The 18079-nt window shown below is 41.0% G+C and overlaps 1 protein-coding gene across 7 annotated transcripts in view; it reads right to left on the bottom strand.

The window, feature by feature from the left end:
• PHF21B (PHD finger protein 21B) overlaps positions 1 to 18079 on the bottom strand; it is a 201616-nt gene that overhangs the window by 169096 nt on the left and 14441 nt on the right. The window contains exon 1 of one of the 7 annotated variants that reach the window (XM_053255337.1): positions 17473 to 17571. The exons of 4 other annotated variants lie outside the window; for them this stretch is intronic. The gene's annotated coding sequence lies outside the window, so the exon portion shown is untranslated. Of the gene's footprint in view, positions 1 to 15074; positions 15101 to 17149; positions 17161 to 17472; positions 17572 to 18079 lie in introns of those variants that run through there. 2 more of the 7 variants (XM_053255336.1, XM_053255335.1) reach the window with 2 other exon arrangements.

Raw genomic sequence — 18079 nt, 5'->3', positions numbered from 1 at the left:
TGCGGGGGGGGGTCCATTTTCAAACCACAACAACCTGGCTATACCCTTGCTGGGATTTTTAACTTCAGGGCTGTTTTAGGTGTTACTAGCTAAGACAATACAGTAGTCTCAAGGAACTCTTAGTCTTTGCTATGGAGTTGCTTGTTTGAAAGCATTTATAAGTGGATTGTTCCCCTAATCTTTACTACCTCAGGAAATATGGCATCTTTCGAGGTGAGAGAACTGTACCAGTTTAGTCAGCAAACATCTAAATTAGTCCTTAGGACACACTGGGACAGTGCCATGTTTACAAGCCCTCACTTTGCCCACTTTTGCCCTGGAGTGCAAGGATATGTGAAGCAGTGTTAATAGGGGGGTGCTATATTAGGTTTCAGTGGTGGTGATGGTGGCAGGGAAGGAGTTTCAGTAGTGCGTAAATGTCACCAGTGTGTTAATACAGTTAAGATTAAATATACCCCTGCTAACTGTGCATAGAGGCACCTTTTAAAGTGGGGCAGAGCAACTGGCCCTATCCAAACCCAGCACAGCATCTCTCTAGGGATTGTTGCTGGTGTCTGCCTTATGCTTCTTTTTTAGATTGTGAGCCCTTTGGTGATAGGGTACTATCTTATTTATTTATCTTTCTATGTAAACTGCTTTGAGAACCTTTGTTTAAAAATGGTATAATAGTAGTCATAGTAGCAGTCTAGGGCTCTGTGCTTATCCTTTGCTATCAAGTGGTCCAGAAAAAAAACATTTAGCCACTACGACTGTGAGTATTGTGGGCGCTTTAAAAGAGTAAAGGTAAGTTAGGGTTGATATTTTCCCAGATCACTTTAAATTACCTGGCCCTCATCTATCTATTCAATGTCATAATAATTTCAGAAGAAACAAACTCTCACTACCCATTGCAAGCAAACAGCTATATGCTGTTTCAGAAAGAGCTGGAAATGTTATGATTCTGATGGCTGGAAAACTGGAATGCCTTCAGGAAAATAAGAAGTACCAGCAGACGTGGGGTGATCCACAAATATGATGAAGTTCCAAAAAAAAAAAAAGAAGGAAAAAACCTAAGGAGCCAAAAAACAACCACCACCCCACAACATGTCCCCATGTATGTCAATAGGCTAGAATGTTTGTGAGCTGAGAGTGCAGTTAACAGACAATTAGGTTGGCAGAACTAACAGAAACCAGTCGTGAAGGCTTGAACAAAAAGAGTGGGAAATATCTCAGCTTGAAAAACAGTTCACAAGACAGTCAACACCTTGTGCTATTTATTCTTATTATTTCTTGTTTACACAGTCAGACAGGTGTTACTGACTGGATTGTTTTATCCAGACATCGAGTCCTTCCCAAGGACCTGGGATGCCAGAATATTATTGTCAATGTTGTTGCTGTTGTTATAGATATCGTTGCAGAATATAGGCTGTTCCCAGTAAAGCTGCTTTTTGTAATTGGCTGATGGTGATTTCTGTGGCCCCTATGGTGTTGAGGTGCTCTTCAAGGTCTTTTGGAACTGCACCCATGCCGCCAATTACCACTGGGATTATTTTGGTCTTTTTCTGTGACAGCCTTTCAATTTCCATTTGTAGATCTTTGTATTTGGTGATTTTTTCTATTTCTTTTTCTTCTATTCTGCTATCCCCTGGTATTGCTATGTCGATTATTTTCACTTGTTTTTCTTTCTTCTCGACTACAGTTATATCTGGTGTATTGTGTGGCAGATGTTTGTCTGTTTGTAGTCGGAAGTCCCATAATATTTTGACATCTTCATTTTCTACCACTTTTTCAATTTTATGGTCCCACCAATTTTTGGCTACAGGTAGCTTGTATTTTTTACAGATGTTCCAGTGTCTCATCCCTGCTACCTTGTCATGCCTTTGTTTGTAGTCAGTCTGTGCGATCTTTTTACAACAGCTGATTAGGTGGTCCACGGTTTCATCTGCTTCTTTACAAAGGCGGCACTTGCTGTTTGTTGTGGATTTTTCGACTTTTGCTCTTACTGCATTTGTTCTTAGTGCCTGTTCTTGTGCAGCCAGTATTAAACCCTCTGTTTCTTTCTTCAAGTTGCCATTCTTAAGCCATTGCCAGGTCTTGCTGATGTCTGATTTTCCACTTATATTGTGCAAATATTGACCATGCAGGGGCTTATTTTTCTATTTTTCTGCTCGGTTCCTGACTTGTTCTTTCTTGTAGGCCTGCTTTGTTTCATTGGTGTTGAATAATTTCTCATTATTGACCATTTGAAGTGCATCTTCTTCACTGTCCTTGATATATTCTTCAAGGCCTCTTTTCTCCTCCTCTACTGTTTGATGGACTTGCAGCATTCCTCTTCCACCTGAGCTGCGAGGGAGGTATAGCCTATCGACATCACTGCGGGGGTGGAGAGCATGATTGATGGTCATGATTTTCCTGGTCTTACGATCTAGAGTCTCTAGCTCTGCCTGGGTCCAGTCTATTATTCCTGCAGTGTATCTGATAACAGGTATAGCCCAGGTGTTTATGGCTTGTATGGTGTTCCCACCATCGAGTTTGGACTTGAGGATTTTTCTAACTCTCCTGATATCTAACTCTCCAAATATCTGAATGTTTTTGCTGACACCAGTTGTTTCTAAACATTTTAGTATCCATGTGTGAGGCAATGAATTGAAGGCTTTTTTGTAGTCAATCCATGCAACACTTAGATTGGTTTTTCTTCTCTTGCAATTTTCTAAAATCATTTTGTCAATCAGCAGCTGGTCTTTTGTGCCTCTGGTGTTTGGGCAATTTCCTTTCTGTTCAACTGCAAGCTGTTTGTTAGTTAATAAGTGTTCCATGACTTCATCTGCTATTATTCCAGTTAATAATTTGAACATGGTTGGCAGGCAGGTTATCGGTCTATAATTACTTGGAACTGCACCTTTTGCTGGGTCTTTCATGATGAGATGAGTTTTCCCAGTTGTTAGCCATTGTTTAATATCACCTCCTTGCAAAATGTGATTGAACTGTTTTGATAGTTGTTTATGAAGGCTTGTTAGGTGTTTAAGCCAAAAGCCATGCAGTTCATCGTCGCCTGGAGCAGTCCAATTTTTAATTTTCTTTGCTCTTTCACTTATTAATTCTGGTGTTATTATTACATCTTGCATTTGTTGGTTACATTTTTTGACCTCTTTCATCCAGCCTGCTTGTTTATTATAATCTATTGGATTGTCCCATGATTTCCCCTAGAATTGCACTGTTTCTTCTTTATTTGGTGTTTCTAGGTTTCTTGCAGTTTCTCCTTCTATGCTTTGGTAGAAGCATCTCTGATTCGACTGGAATTGGAGATTCTGCCTGTGTTGTGTAATTCTGTCTTCGTATCTGCTAATCTTCTTTGACACTGCTGTTATTTGCTCCTTTATTATTTCCAGGACTTCTCTAATTTTCCTTGAATCGAGGTGGTATTTTTGGATCAGGTACTATTTGGTGTTTTCATTCTTCAGCTTCTTGTCTTTCATATCTTTCAATTTACTAGCATCTGATCTAAGCCTGGAGATTTTATTTTCTAATCTAATCTTCTATTTAGGTGATGTACTGCTTTCTTTTTATTCAGGTCCACTGATCTTATATCCGAGCTCTTGTGCTGTTATTGTTGCTGCACTGTACATTAGTTGGTTTGTTTCTTGCAAATTATTGGTTGTTATTTCTGCAAGTGCAGCACTGACATCTTTTAATGCCTGAGCAAGTTGTTTTTTGGCAACTGTTTTTAGCGCTGGAAGTCGAACCCTGGTGGTTGTTTGGTTCATATGCTCAGATATTTTTTGCTTTAGTTCTTGTTGCTTTTCTGTTAAACGGCATTCGGGTTTTTGAGGTGAAGGCAAAGGGGAGGTTGCCTGGTTTTGATTTTGAAACAGTTCGGCAACAGTGGCATCCGCTATTTCCAACACCTCCTCCACCTGCACCTGAGCAACTTCTTCAATTGATGGTAATTCTTCTTCCATATGTTGAGCCTGTGTTGCTCTTTGCAGTTCTTCCAGCTCAACTCCTGTGAATACTTTATTTCTTATTATGTATCTTCTCTGGTCTGCTAGCCTTTGTTCTGTTATTTCTGTATCTGGATGCTTCTCTTTCCAAATTTGGTACATTCTTTTTAAATAACCTCTTCTAGTTGGACTAGACTTGTAATAGCAGATCATTATTTCCTTGTTGGCACTTTTCGTATATTTTTTTCGGTTAAGCGACTTTTTTCCAGTAACTTTGCTGTCTTCAGCCCTGGTTGCTCAACTGAAAATCCTGAGTCCTGTTGCCCACTTGCCACCAGATGTCCAGGGACTACAGCACCTGGCGCGGTCTTTGTTGACCCGGGCGACGACCGATCCGGTATAGATTTATTAAGGTTACATCTCACCATATTGTTGATGGGGGAGGCACTCTTTGTCTGGCTTTTCTGGTGAGACCTGTCCAGTATGGTTGGACCTCTGGCATAGCTCTCACCTTCCTCAGAGCACACAAGCCCCACAACCACGCCAAGGTAGTGCCTCACTGGGGGATTATTTATTATTATTAATTCGATTTCTATACCGCCCTTCCAAAAATGGCTCAGGGAGGTTTACACAGAGAAATAATAATTTTGAGGGGGAAAGGTATCTAAAATACTTTAATTTTGTCATCAGTCACTTCACAGCTTTGTGTTTCTGAGGGAGAAGGGGGTTGTCACATTTAAGCTCTTGATATATATGTACATATATGGGGGGGGGGTTATTCCTCCCAAAATAACATAAAGACAATTGTATGTGTATGAAACCTTTTGAGGAATGGCTAGGAAAGCTACACACTGAATCTGTTAATCTTCTGATCATTTTATGTGTGCACATAAATTAAACTAGCCACATTCACCATCAGATGTAATCTATTCCATGATCTCTTTCCCTCCCTACGACCTCAGCAAACATTGATGAAAATATTAAACTGACCCCACACCAGTCACTAACTCTTGAAATCTTGGAGCTAGATGACAAAGAGCTGGGACTGAGCATCAACACACACACACACATAAAAACTCATGGGGGCAGGGATTGCTCATTAAGTAATGCCTAAATGGTGCAGTGGGGAAGTAACTTGCCTAGGAAGCAAGAGGTTGCTGTTTCATTTCGAATCCCTGCTGGTATGTTTCCCAGACTATGGGAAATACCTATATCGGGCAGCAACGATATAGGAAGATGCTGAAAGGCATAATCTCATACTTCAAGGGAGATGGCAATGGTAAACCCCTCCTGTATTCTACCAAAGACAACCACAGGGCTCTGTGGTTGCCAGGAGTCAACACCAACTCGACAGCACAACTTTAAATTAGAGTAGGGACTCCTGTCTTTGTTGCTAATGTTTGGTTTTTCACCATACTCAGCCAAAGGCTTAAGGACACACGCACACCAAAGATATATAGCAATTTTTTGTTGCAGGTCCATGATGTGTTTCTTTACTGCTGGATGTATAGAGAACAAAATTGAAAACTGAAATTGCAAAGCAGAGCAAAGGAAAGTCCTATGCATAGTTACAATACCTCATAATACCTCATAATAGAAAGTCCTCATATTTAACTCTTCAAGGCCCATGTTGCTACACAGGGGGCATTTTTCAGGATCACTTAATTAATCATAGGGTGGTTGTAATCATGAAATATTCAGGGTGAACCTTTAGTGAGCAGACTTTTGAAGTTTTCCTACTGTACTTTTGGAGGGAACATCAGTACATCCTGCCTTTTTAGAAAAATTATAGTTGTTCCTGTTCTTAAACCAATCTGCCCATCTTTAAATGGAGACTGTCATTGTCATGTCACAAATCAAAAAGCTCCCCCATTCCAAAATAAATCTTATGTAGGACAAAATAGTTGTCTAAGTAGGGTAGTACAGCCACTGGCCACATTTATTTATTTATTATTTATTTATTTATTTTATTTTATTCAATTTTTATACCACCCTTCCAGAAAGGCTCAGGTTGGTTTACATGGCTGCATAGGACTATAACATAGTGGTAATGTTTCCTGAAATTCCATTATAACTAGAAGCATGGAAGATGGAGTGTGTGGATTTTTCATAGAAATAACATATTGCCTATATTATAATTAAAGTGAGCGAGTGGAAGAGACAAGAACTAGATGGGGCACAATTTGTCAGTCAATTTTGCCAACTTCTGATGCATCATTTGTGTGAGCAGGAAACAGGGACCAGTCCGGAAACTGATAACCTTTTAAAGGTAAAGTGTGTGGTCAAGTCGATTTCAACTCCTGGAGCCCACAGAGCCCTGTGGTTTTCTTTGGAAGAGTACAGGAAAGGTTTACCATTGCCTCCTGAGTATGAGATGATGCCTTTCAGCATCTTCCTTTATTAGTGCTGCCCAATACAGTACCAGCGGGGATTCAAACCAGCAATCTTACTCCTGTGATCATCCCAACTGCAGTTCTGGTAGCTCACCACAGGGGGCAGACACTCATAGCACCTAAGGTTCTCAACTTCAGCCCAGGCAGTTGCTGACAGTATTCCTCCCCAAAACTGGGTGTGTTTCACAGGTGGAGACACCTGTGACAACCTGGCTCACAGGTCTTTTGCTTTCTTTTTTAGATTGTGAGCCCCCTGGCAACAGGGAACCATTTTATTTATTTATGTATATCTATGTAAATCACTTTGGGAACTTTTGTTGAAAAGTGGTATATAAATACTGTAATTATTATTAGTGTTGTTGTTGTTGTTGTTTAAACAGTCAGACAAATGTTATTGACTGGTTTCTTTTATCCAGACATCGAGTCCTTCCCAAGGACCTGGGATAGCTGAATTTTATTATCAGTGTTGTTGCTGTTATTATTATAGATATCATGGCAGAATAGAGGCTGTTCCCAGTAAAGTTGCTTTTTGTAATTGGCTGATGGTGATTTCTGTGGCCCCTATGGTGTTGAGGTGCTCTTCAAGGTCTTTTGGAACTGCACCCAGGGCGCCAATTACCACTGGGATTATTTTGGTCTTTTTCTGTGACAGCCTTTCAATTTCCATTTGTAGATCTTTGTATTTGGTGATTTTTTCTATTTCTTTTTCTTCTATTCTGCTATCCCCTGGTATTGCTATGTCGATTATTTTCACTTGTTTTTCTTTCTTCTCGACTACAGTTATATCTGGTGTATTGTGTGGCAGATGTTTGTCTGTTTGTAGTCGGAAGTCCCATAATATTTTGACATCTTCATTTTCTACCACTTTTTCAATTTTATGGTCCCACCAATTTTTGGCTACAGGTAGCTTGTATTTTTTGCAGATGTTCCAGTGTCTCATCCCTGCTACCTTGTCATGCCTTTGTTTGTAGTCAGTCTGTGCGATCTTTTTACAACAGCTGATTAGGTGGTCCACGGTTTCATCTGCTTCTTTACAAAGGCGGCACTTGCTGTTTGTTGTGGATTTTTCGACTTTTGCTCTTACTGCATTTGTTCTTAGTGCCTGTTCTTGTGCAGCCAGTATTAAACCCTCTGTTTCTTTCTTCAAGTTGCCATTCTTAAGCCATTGCCAGGTCTTGCTGATGTCTGATTTTCCACTTATATTGTGCAAATATTGACCATGCAGGGGCTTATTTTTCTATTTTTCTGCTCGGTTCCTGACTTGTTCTTTCTTGTAGGCCTGCTTTGTTTCATTGGTGTTGAATAATTTCTCATTATTGACCATTTGAAGTGCATCTTCTTCACTGTCCTTGATATATTCTTCAAGGCCTCTTTTCTCCTCCTCTACTGTTTGATGGACCTGCAGCATTCCTCTTCCACCTGAGCTGCGAGGGAGGTATAGCCTATCGACATCACTGCGGGGGTGGAGAGCATGATTGATGGTCATGATTTTCCTGGTCTTATGATCTAGCATCTCTAGCTCTGCCTGGGTCCAGTCTGTTATCCCTGCAGTGTATCTGATAACAGGTATAGCCCAGGTGTTTATGGCTTGTATGGTGTTCCCACCATTGAGTTTGGACTTGAGGATTTTTCTAACTCTCCTGATGTATTCACTTCCAATTTTTCTTTCAACTTCAGGGTGTGCGATGTTATCCGCCTGGAGAATGCCCAAGTATTTGTAATGTTCTTTCTCTTCCAGATTCTTGATGTTGCTTCCATTTGGCAGTTCAATTACTTCTGTTTTTCTTATTTTTCCTCTGTTCATTTTTAATGCAGCACACTTGTCTAGTCCAAACTCCATTGCTATATCGCTACTGAATATACGGACAGTGCTTAGCAGTGATTCGATTTCTGACTGGGACTTTCCATACAACTTCAGATCGTGCCATTATTTTATTATTATTATTATTATATTTACCTACAGTCTACCAGATGTTATAGACTGGATTTGGTGCTTTACTTATCGGGCCCTTTCCAAGGGTCTAGGATAACTAAAGAAAAATTGTGGTCATATTCATGTTGTCCCAAGTATTAGTATTATATTTATTTATCTATTTAAAATACCCAGCAAAGGAGGCCCTACCACTAGGGATGTCCACAAATCACGATTGGAAAAGCAATTTGCAGCACATCCCTGGCACCTTTAAAAGGGACGCGAGCAGGTCCATACCTGCTCCTTCACCGCTCACCACAACTTCCTGTTTGGTAGCACTCCCCCCAGCAGTCATCGCACACCAACCATCTTCCCTCAGCTGCCCTCGCATTATGCCGGCATGCACATGGCCTCTGTGAATGCACGGCAGCCATGTGCGTGCCAGCATCACACAAGGGCAGCTGGGTGAAGTGATGCCAGTGCACAATGATAGCTGGGGGGAAAGGAAGTGACTGCGAGCAGCGGAGGAGCAGACCTGCTTCCCTCCCTTTTAAAGGTGTGGGGGATGTGCTGCAAATCACTGTTTGAATCACAATTCGTGCACATCCCTACCTACCACTGCATGAGGCAGACTGTTTCACCATCAAACCGCTCTTACAACTAGGAAATTTTTTCTGATATCTAGCCTAAATCCACCTCATCATAATTTCAACTAATTGGTTTTAGTCTTGCCCTTGGGAACAGCAGAGAACAAGTCTGCTCCATCTTCCATGTGATAGCCTTTCAAGAAGGAAAGAACTACAATTGTTTATTAGTGGAGAAATCACAACATGTCTGTAAGATGTAAATTAAGGGTTCTGACAACACCCTGGAACCAATACAGTTCTTTATATTGAGACCTTGTCACCAACACACTTTAAAAAGTGTGGTGCTAAAAGTGGGTTTTACAGGGTAAAAGTGGTGCTAAAACAATAAAACTTGTTCCCCCCCCCCTATTATCAAGGAATAAGAACATTTACTTCCTCTCCCACGTCACTAGAAGAGATACCCCGCACTACCACAGAACCAAACCAAGGAAAAGCAGGTCCCAGACTGGTGGCAGCAGGAATACCCAGAGGTGGGGGTGATCCTGCCACACACACATACACACCCCCTGGAAGAAGTCCTGTGGACACCATGTCCTCTTATGACTTTTATTGCCCTCCTCTGGAACTCTTCCACTTTATGAATGTCCTTCTTAAACTCCTGCAATTAAGCCATTTTTCAACAGATCTGCTCCAAATTAGGAGGGGTGTTACCTTTTGTCAGCTAGTTGATGTCTGCATATGGTCAGGCAGATTTGACAGTTTCAATTTTATGACCAATAGAATATTCAGGGTTTATAATGAGAGGATGTTGAAATAATTTGTCATCTTAACTATACTGGCACTACCATGCCGGTATAATAATTCTAAGGAACAGGTTTCCAGATTTAGAATGTATTATCCTATTGTCCTACATGGGGTATATACAAAGAAGACAGCTACATAGCTACAGAAACTAATAATAAACCTTAGTGTAATAAATATTGCACATTCAAGCCCTGCACCTACATTGAGATAATACTTACAACAACCCTGTAAGGTAAACTAGTATTATCATCCTAGTATTATAATCAGCCTGAGAGAGATTAGCTTGCTTATAGACAGCCATCACAGCCCTTCCCCTTCATCAGTGGCAGCCCTTCCCCTCAAAATGTGGGACATATAAGCAGCTGGTATATTTCTCATTAGTGCTCTCAACTGAAACATAAACAGTGAGCCTCTGGGGAACTGCTCCTTATTAGACTGGCACAGTAGTGCCAGTACACTTAAGATGCAGAGTTGTTTCAGCATTCAGCTATTATAAGCCCTGGACATTCTATTGCTAATACAATAAAAATTGTCTGCCAAATCCTCCAGAACTGCCGGCAGTCCTACGCAAGAGTGCAAATACTTTAAGTTACACACCTGCACCAGGAATCGAGTCCATCCACCTTACTGCTGGTCGTCCTCTTCTCTTTCCTTCAACTTTGCCCAGCATTATGGACTTCTCAAGGAAGTTGGATTATCGCATAATGTGTACAAAATATGATAGTTTGAGCCTGGTTATTTGTGCCTCGAGTGAAAATACTGGATTGATTTGTTCTATGATCCATTTGTTTGTTTTCCTGGCTGTCCATGCTATCCTCAAAAGTCATCTCCAGCACCAAAGTTCAAAAGCGTCAATACTTTTTCTATCTTGCTTCTTCAAAGTAGGGATGTGCGAAACGTTTCAGATACAAAACGTTTTGTACCCAAAACAGCCTGTTTTGGGTGTTTTGCAGACAAAACAAAGCACCCATTTTCCAGATCCAAAAGTTTTGTATACAAAACAAAACGTCCCTGTTTCGGCTACAAAAAGTTTTGTTGTTTCGGACCTCCATTTTGTGGTGATCTCTGAGTCAGTCTCCATTTTGTGTTTGACATCTCTTTGAATTTCCCACCCTTCCAGCCTTCTGATCAGTGACCTAACTCATGGGCTGACCTGCTGACAATTCCCTCCTTGTTCCCCATTGGCTTTTTTGCTTCTTGCCACTCTTTACTGATCCCACATTGGCCAGGGGAAAGATTGCTAACCCATGGGGTGCTGGGTTCTATTGTTTCTGTGGTGTTCTGAGGGTAGATTCTCTGGTAGCATATGAGAGTGGATTCTTGTTTTTCACTGAAAATCTCATATGCTAGCAGAGAATCTACAATGAACACCTCAGAAACAACAAAACCCAGTACCCCACGGGCTTGTGGGTATGGGGGTGGTTGGCACCCTATGTGCACTACACAACCCCTCACTCTGGGCAACCCCAGTGCCCCCCAAGTGGAATTATGGGGCTGCTGAAACCTAAACCTCCATTATTCCCTATGGGAGAAATCTTAAAGACACATAAACTTCAACAAATCACAAAAGATCAGCCCTTTGCCCAATTCCTTTGAAATAATTCTGGAAGTTTCCTTGCCCCCATTGGGCACTACCACCCACCACACTCCACTCTGGGTCATCCCTTTCCCCTTGATTTGAAGTGATACATTTTCTGGAATCCCCATTATTCCCTATAGGAAAATTCTTAAAGATGTGTAAACTTTTTAAAAATTCACACACAAAAATCAGCCATTTGCCTAATTCCTTTGAAATTTGGGTGGTAGCTTCCATCCATTGGACACTACCACCACCACCCACTCTTTTTGCCCTGGGACCCTTTTTAAAAAATCCATATCGATTCGGATTCGGATTTGGAAAATTCGGCTACAAAACAAAACAAGGCTGATTCGGATTCAAAAAATTTGGGTACAAAACAAAATGGGGGTGTTTTGATTCGGATACAAATCTAAACAAGAAAATTCCAAAATGCACACCCCTACTTCAAAGTCCAGCTTTCGCTTCAAAGTCCAGCTTTCGAGTGTCAAGGGGAAAACTACTGTCCAAAAGATTCTAATCTTTGTAGGTATAGACACATCACGGCATCTTAATATCCTTTCCAAGGCCTTTATTGCAACCCTACCAAGTGCTAGTCTGTGGTGTATTTCTTGACTGCTGGATCCTTTACTGTTGATGGTCGATACTAAAAGGCAGAAGCTATTCACCACTTCAGTGTCTTAACTGTCAATTCTGAGGCTGTTTGCTGTACCTGTTGTCATTAGTTTAGTCTTCTTTACATTTATTCGTAGTCCCATATCTTCACTGTGATCCTTGACTTTCATTACTAGAACTCATGCTCATTAACTTCCAATCCAGCTCATAAACCATGCTCATCAACTTCCAATCCAGCTTCTCTCAGTATATGTTCAGCATATAAGTTTAATAAATAAAGAGAACATATACAACTTTGCCTTACTCCTTTGCCGATCAGGAACCAGTCCGTTTCGCCATGTTCTGTCTGGACTGTGGCTTCCTGTCCAGTGTACAGGTTTATCATGAGAACAATGAGATGTTCTAGGATGCCCATTTTGCTAAGCATATTCCAAACTTGACATGGTCAGCGCAATCAAAGGTTTTTCTGTAGTCAATAAAACACATATTGACTTCCTTTTGGTATTTGGCTTTCTCAGCTATCCAGTGTGCATCGGCAATAATGTCTCTTGTTCCTCGGCCTTTTCTGAAACCAGCTTGAATATCCATCATTTCCCTTTCCACGTAGGGCTCTAATCTGAATTAGACTATCCTGAGCATTATTTTGCTAGCATGTGAAATTAATCTGTTATGTCTCCTTTCTTTAGTATGGGTTTGTTGACTGGCCTCTTCCAATCTGTTAGCCACTGTTTTGTTCTCCAAATTTGCTGGCATTGTTTGGTTAGAGCCTTGACTGATTCTTCTTCTGTTGTGTGCCATATTTCTGTACCTATTCCATCAATTCCTGTAGCCTTCTGACTTGGTAATGACCAGAGTGCTGATCTAACTTCATCTTCCAAACTAGAGGTTATTGCAAGTAGGGAATATCTTCTAGAGTATCTTGGATGTTGATGTCCCTGCTGTACACATCTTCACTATACCACTCCCATCTCTGTTTGATCTTCTCTAAATCAGTTACCATCTGTCCTTTGGCATCCCTTAACATACCAATTTGAGGTTGGAACCTCCTTCTGAGTTCAGAGATCATTTGGAAAACATCCCTTGTTTTTCTGTGTCTATTTCCATTCTCAAGGTCTTTACACTGTCATTGTAGTACTGCTTCTTGTCACTTCTAACAGCTTTCTGAAATGTCCTATTAAGTTCCTTCCTGAGGTCTTTATCTTTCTTGACTTTGGCTTCTCTCCTCTTCTTGGCAATTTCCACCATCTGTTCTGACATCCATTTTGCTTTCTTCTGTTTCTTGGTCTTTAGCAGTCTCTTTTCACATTCATCTTTAACAACTTCTTTGGTTTCAATCCACAGTTCCTCTGGTTCCCTATCAATGAGGTTCAGAACTTCAAAGTGGTTCATGATGTTCTCCTTGAAAATGGTGGGTACATTCTCAAGTTCATCTCGTGGAAACTGGATAGCTTTGTTTTTCCGTTTTAGCTTGACTTGGAACCTGCACATGAGCAGTTCCACAATTGGCCCCTGGTCACATCTTTGCTGTTATAACTGAGCTCTTCCACCTCGTTGCACTAATAATGTAATCAATTTTATTTCTGTGCACTCCATATGGTGATGTCCATGTGTATAGGTGCCGCTTTGGTTGTTTGAAGAATGTGTTAGCACATTCACAACAACCCTGTGAAGTTGGTTATTCTTCCTGAGGCAAAAACAGCTTCAGGGGAAGGGGAATCTGTGGTAAGGGTAGGGGTTAAAACTTCCCTTTCCCATGTCATGGTTCCAATCCTAATCATGCCCCTGACTGCTATTTATATTACAAAAACAAGCATGCAGGACCAAACTAGGCACTAGGCACTAGTGCTTGCCCTAGGCACTATCTTCCCTAAATACCGTATTTTATGGACTATAAGACTCACTTTTTTCCTCGAAAAATATCCGCCAAAATTCAGGAGCGTCTTATATGTTTTAACAGTTTAATATGTTAAAACTCTGAAAAACTGGATTAAAATTAAGGTGCGTCTTATAGTCCGTAGTGTCTTATAGTCCGTAAAATACGGTACGCCTCCGGGCTTTTCTATGAGGTTTCATTCCCCAAGTTTTCAAACTGGAGTCTTCCCACATTTTCTGAGACAACAATGTATTTCTGAGGTTTTTTGGATTTTCATGGTAGTCTGGGCAAGATTTGGAACCCACCTACAAAAATGGCATGTTTCTATCTTTTGTGGTTTCGTTTGGGAGTTTCATTTCAGTCAGTTTGTGAGTCAGTGAGGACTTGCAGTTTGCAAACATTTTAACTTTTTTATCTCTCTGTGCGGCTGTTCTCATGAGCAGCCAGGACCGGGCAAAGGAAGCTAGGCCCAGGCTTCACTGCCCATAAGAACCTCCAGGAGGCATGTGGTTCCCAGCAGCCCCTCGGTGCCAACCCACCTACAGAGCCCGCCTTGTAAATGAGGTTAAGTGAGTGAGCACTCCCTTAATCATGTTTCCCTAACAGTGTGCCAGCGATCACTGAAGCACTGACGGGCACCCTCATGTCACTGGGGAGATCCTCACAATGCACTGTGCACCAGTGTGATGCATTGTGGGATAGCTCCAATGACACATCCTTGCTCCCGCACCTCCGTGCTCCTTGGGGCAACAGCAGACTGACCATGCGCCCAGATGGTCCTTGGAAGTCACCTGTGAGAAGGCGGACTTTGCAGTCTTCCCCACCACTTGCCCACCTGGTTGTGAGAACAACCTCTGTGACTCTAGACCTTTCCTAGCTCTATGAAGTCTCATACTCTAGGTTTTCCAAAGGAAGAGGGTTTCCAGATTTTCTGGGAAAGTAATGAATTTTTCCAGGGTTTTGGATTTTTCTGGTAGTCTGGGTGAAGTCTGGAATCTGCCTGCAAAACAGCATGTTTCTATCTGTTGTGGTTTGGTCTGGGAGTTTAATGTCAGTGAGTGACTGAGTGAGGCCGAAACAGTTTTATATTATAGATATATACAAATAAAACATAAACACACATGCATACACACGCACACACAATCTACAACTGAAAGATACGTTTACATTTTAAATCACTGGGTACTTGCAAAGGAGAAAAGGATTATAAATGTTCCAGATGTTACATTCAAATTAGTTTTGGCACAGAAGAAAGGCATTAAAATATACCCACTAGGAATTGATAATAAATAATCAAGGAACCAAGAAACTGATGTGCCTCATTAATATAAGCTGATGCTTGAAATGAGGAGGAGAAAGAAAGGTATTCAAAAGCAGATTGAGTGCAAGCAAACCTGTTTCCATTTTAAATCCAGCTCTCATTCAGACTGCTCAGTCTTGCCTCTGCTCCTCCTAACACAGCAAGTATTTAAGATAGTACATGCTGTTTTATTCAACTAACAAGAAAGAGCACATACAAATGAGCCAATCAGGGATTCTGAGTGAGCTATCAGTGTTAGAACGTTAGTCTACATATTCCAGTTGAGTCACCATAGAGAAGAATGTAAGGTTTGGGGTGGGGGTAGAAGGAAAGAAAATAAATTACTGTGCATGACTCCATCTGCAAACTGCTTCTCGTGCACTGGTATGTAATAAAATGTGTTGCTAAGATACAAGCTACTAAAGAAGTTCATTAAAGGACACTTTAAACAAAGCTGCCAGACTCTTTTCCCTTTAAAGACTGCTTATTTTGTTCTGTCCCTTATGATTATAATTAGATCATCTATATGAGGATTGCACTCTATTCAAGCCCATTCAGCAAGAATGTTAATAAAGCCACATAAATAAGGCACTGGCTATTAGCTTAGGTCTTAGGAGATATATAGATATTTTACACACACAACACACACATTGGGGCAGGAGATGGTAGAGAAATTAATATAAACATTTGGGTTCCGCTTTTTTTATTAAATGAGAATTATACTTTTGTAAAGCAGCCTTCTTCAGAGCTCTCTTTCTATATTAGGCTTTTACTAACACTTTCCTTTCCCTCCACTGAGACTTTAGAAGAACTGCATCCTAGGATCAGGGATGTGTGAATCAATTTGGGTACAAATTAATTTGTGCCCGAATCTTGTTGATGATTTGGAGACAGAACAAATTGCCCCTGTGGTCCATTGGCTAGATCTGGGTGCAAATCGAATTGCGCCAGATTCTATTTGAATCAATTTGAGATTCAGACCCCTCCTGACATTTTCCTCAGATTCCCAGGTTTCATTTAAAAAACAAAGCTAAGCCCTAGCCCTTGTAGAAGTGGAGTTATGGATCAAAATGTGTGGTCACTAGTTTTCAAGTGTTTGGATTCTTTAATGTATAATAACTTTTCCTCAATGAATCTCTATGAGGATTCATTACACACCTTCATTTCTTCTATTCATTTTGACTGTCTTTTGACAGTGCCAACTGTCAACTGCCATGTGCCAGCTACACCCCTCCCACCTGCAAGCCAGTGGGGTACTACTCAGTTTATGTTCTAGTAATTTTTTCAAGTGCTTAGACTCTTTGGAGTCTAATAACCTTTCCTCATAATGAATCCTTATGAGGATTCATTACACACTAGAGAGTCTAAACACCTCAAAAATTCCTAAAATATAAACTGAGTACCCAGTGGCTTGCGGGTTGGGGGTAGTTGGCACATGAGATGCCACTAATTCCCCACCCCCACCCGCAAAGCAGTGGGGTCAAAATGAACAGAAGAAATGAAGGTGTGTAATGAAGACACTAAAGAATCTAAACACTTCAAAAAAGCCTAAAAAATAAACTGAGCACCTCAGTGTGTGTGCGTGTGTGTGGTTGACACATGGCAGTTGACAGTTGGCACTGTCCTATGACAGTCAAAATGAACAGAAGAAGTGCAGGTGTGCAATGAATCCTCATAGGGGTTCATTATGAGGAAAGTTATTATACACTAAAGAATCCAAACACCTGTAAAATAGGGATGAGACATTTTGCTCAATAACTCCAATTCTTCAAAGGCTAGAGCTTCGCTATAGATAGATAGATAGATAGATAGATCTGGGGATCCATGTTAGGGTTACAATTATGGGTGACTTTGAATCCCCATTATTTCCTATGGTGGAAATATACAAAATCACTAAATCACTAATCTGTGATTCAGGGGGACAGATTTGAACACAAAACAAATCAGGGGTGATTCAATTTGGGCACAAATCGAATTTAAAAAATTGATTTGTGTACATTCTGGAACTTGAACTTCATTGATAAACTTGGTGCTTGGCAAGTGTCAGTTTCCTATACTAGAATTCATGTGTGAAACAATATTATACTATGTATACTGAAATTCAGGTCAAGATTGTTTATACTTTTTCTTAGCAAATTACTCAGGGCTCCCGCCCTCACACACACACACCTTTAGACTGAATCCTGTACATACAGCAATCACTTGTAGAACTTCCTTGATCTTAACGCATTAATGCCACAAAATCCATTTGGACACATTTTCTTTCAACATAAAGTATGGTGTCACTGATGCTTTTAGCTGACCTTCAACAGTATACAGTACTTCATATCCTTTAGAGGCTGTGATTTTGGAAATGGGAGTGGAAGATAGATAAAACAGGATATATTCTCAGAAGCATTTACTTTTTAAAAAAATGACATTTTACTCATAATGTCTGTACTTGCTTTAAGGGTTGTGTCAGGGGCTAACCAGAGCTGACAAGGGGAACTTACCTCTCCTAGGGGACGACATGGCTGCGGGACCTCCTCTGTTCTCAGGCCCACCTGAAAGGCCGCAACTGGCCTTGGCAGTACCAGATGGGTGTGGGGAGGAGGATGGGGCCAGAATTGGTGGGCAGGACACGCCACAGGCCTGCAGCAGTCAGCTGAACACCACCGCAGTGAGCCCAGGCTTGTCATATTATAGCCAGCTTGTTCAGGGCTCAGGAAATCCACTAGTCTACTTGTCTGTGATGAGTGAAAAATGATGCCTGTGAAAAAAATCCTTATGAGTAATGTACCAATATAGCTCAATGAGTAAAAAAAAATTATCTGGCTGGTGAACAGAGCCAATATTTCTTGACTTGTCTGTGTGTGTGCATATACACACAGAGAGACAAGCACAGACACACACATATAAAACACTTTTTGGCAAATTTACATGGGTATACAGATGGAGCTCCCTATACGCAGACCTGACATCTGTGGTTTTACATATCTATGGCCGGGTAATTAACACCTGAACCCGGCATACACAGGGGAAGAAGGCAGTTAAGAGGTTAATCCTGTATATCCATGAGTTAGGGGTGGCTGGAAATTACCTCAGAGGTCATTTCCAGCC

The sequence above is a fragment of the Hemicordylus capensis genome, chromosome 5 (assembly GCF_027244095.1).
Source record: "Hemicordylus capensis ecotype Gifberg chromosome 5, rHemCap1.1.pri, whole genome shotgun sequence".
Lineage (NCBI taxonomy): Eukaryota > Metazoa > Chordata > Lepidosauria > Squamata > Cordylidae > Hemicordylus > Hemicordylus capensis.
This window is presented reverse-complemented; position numbering and strand designations above follow the sequence as displayed.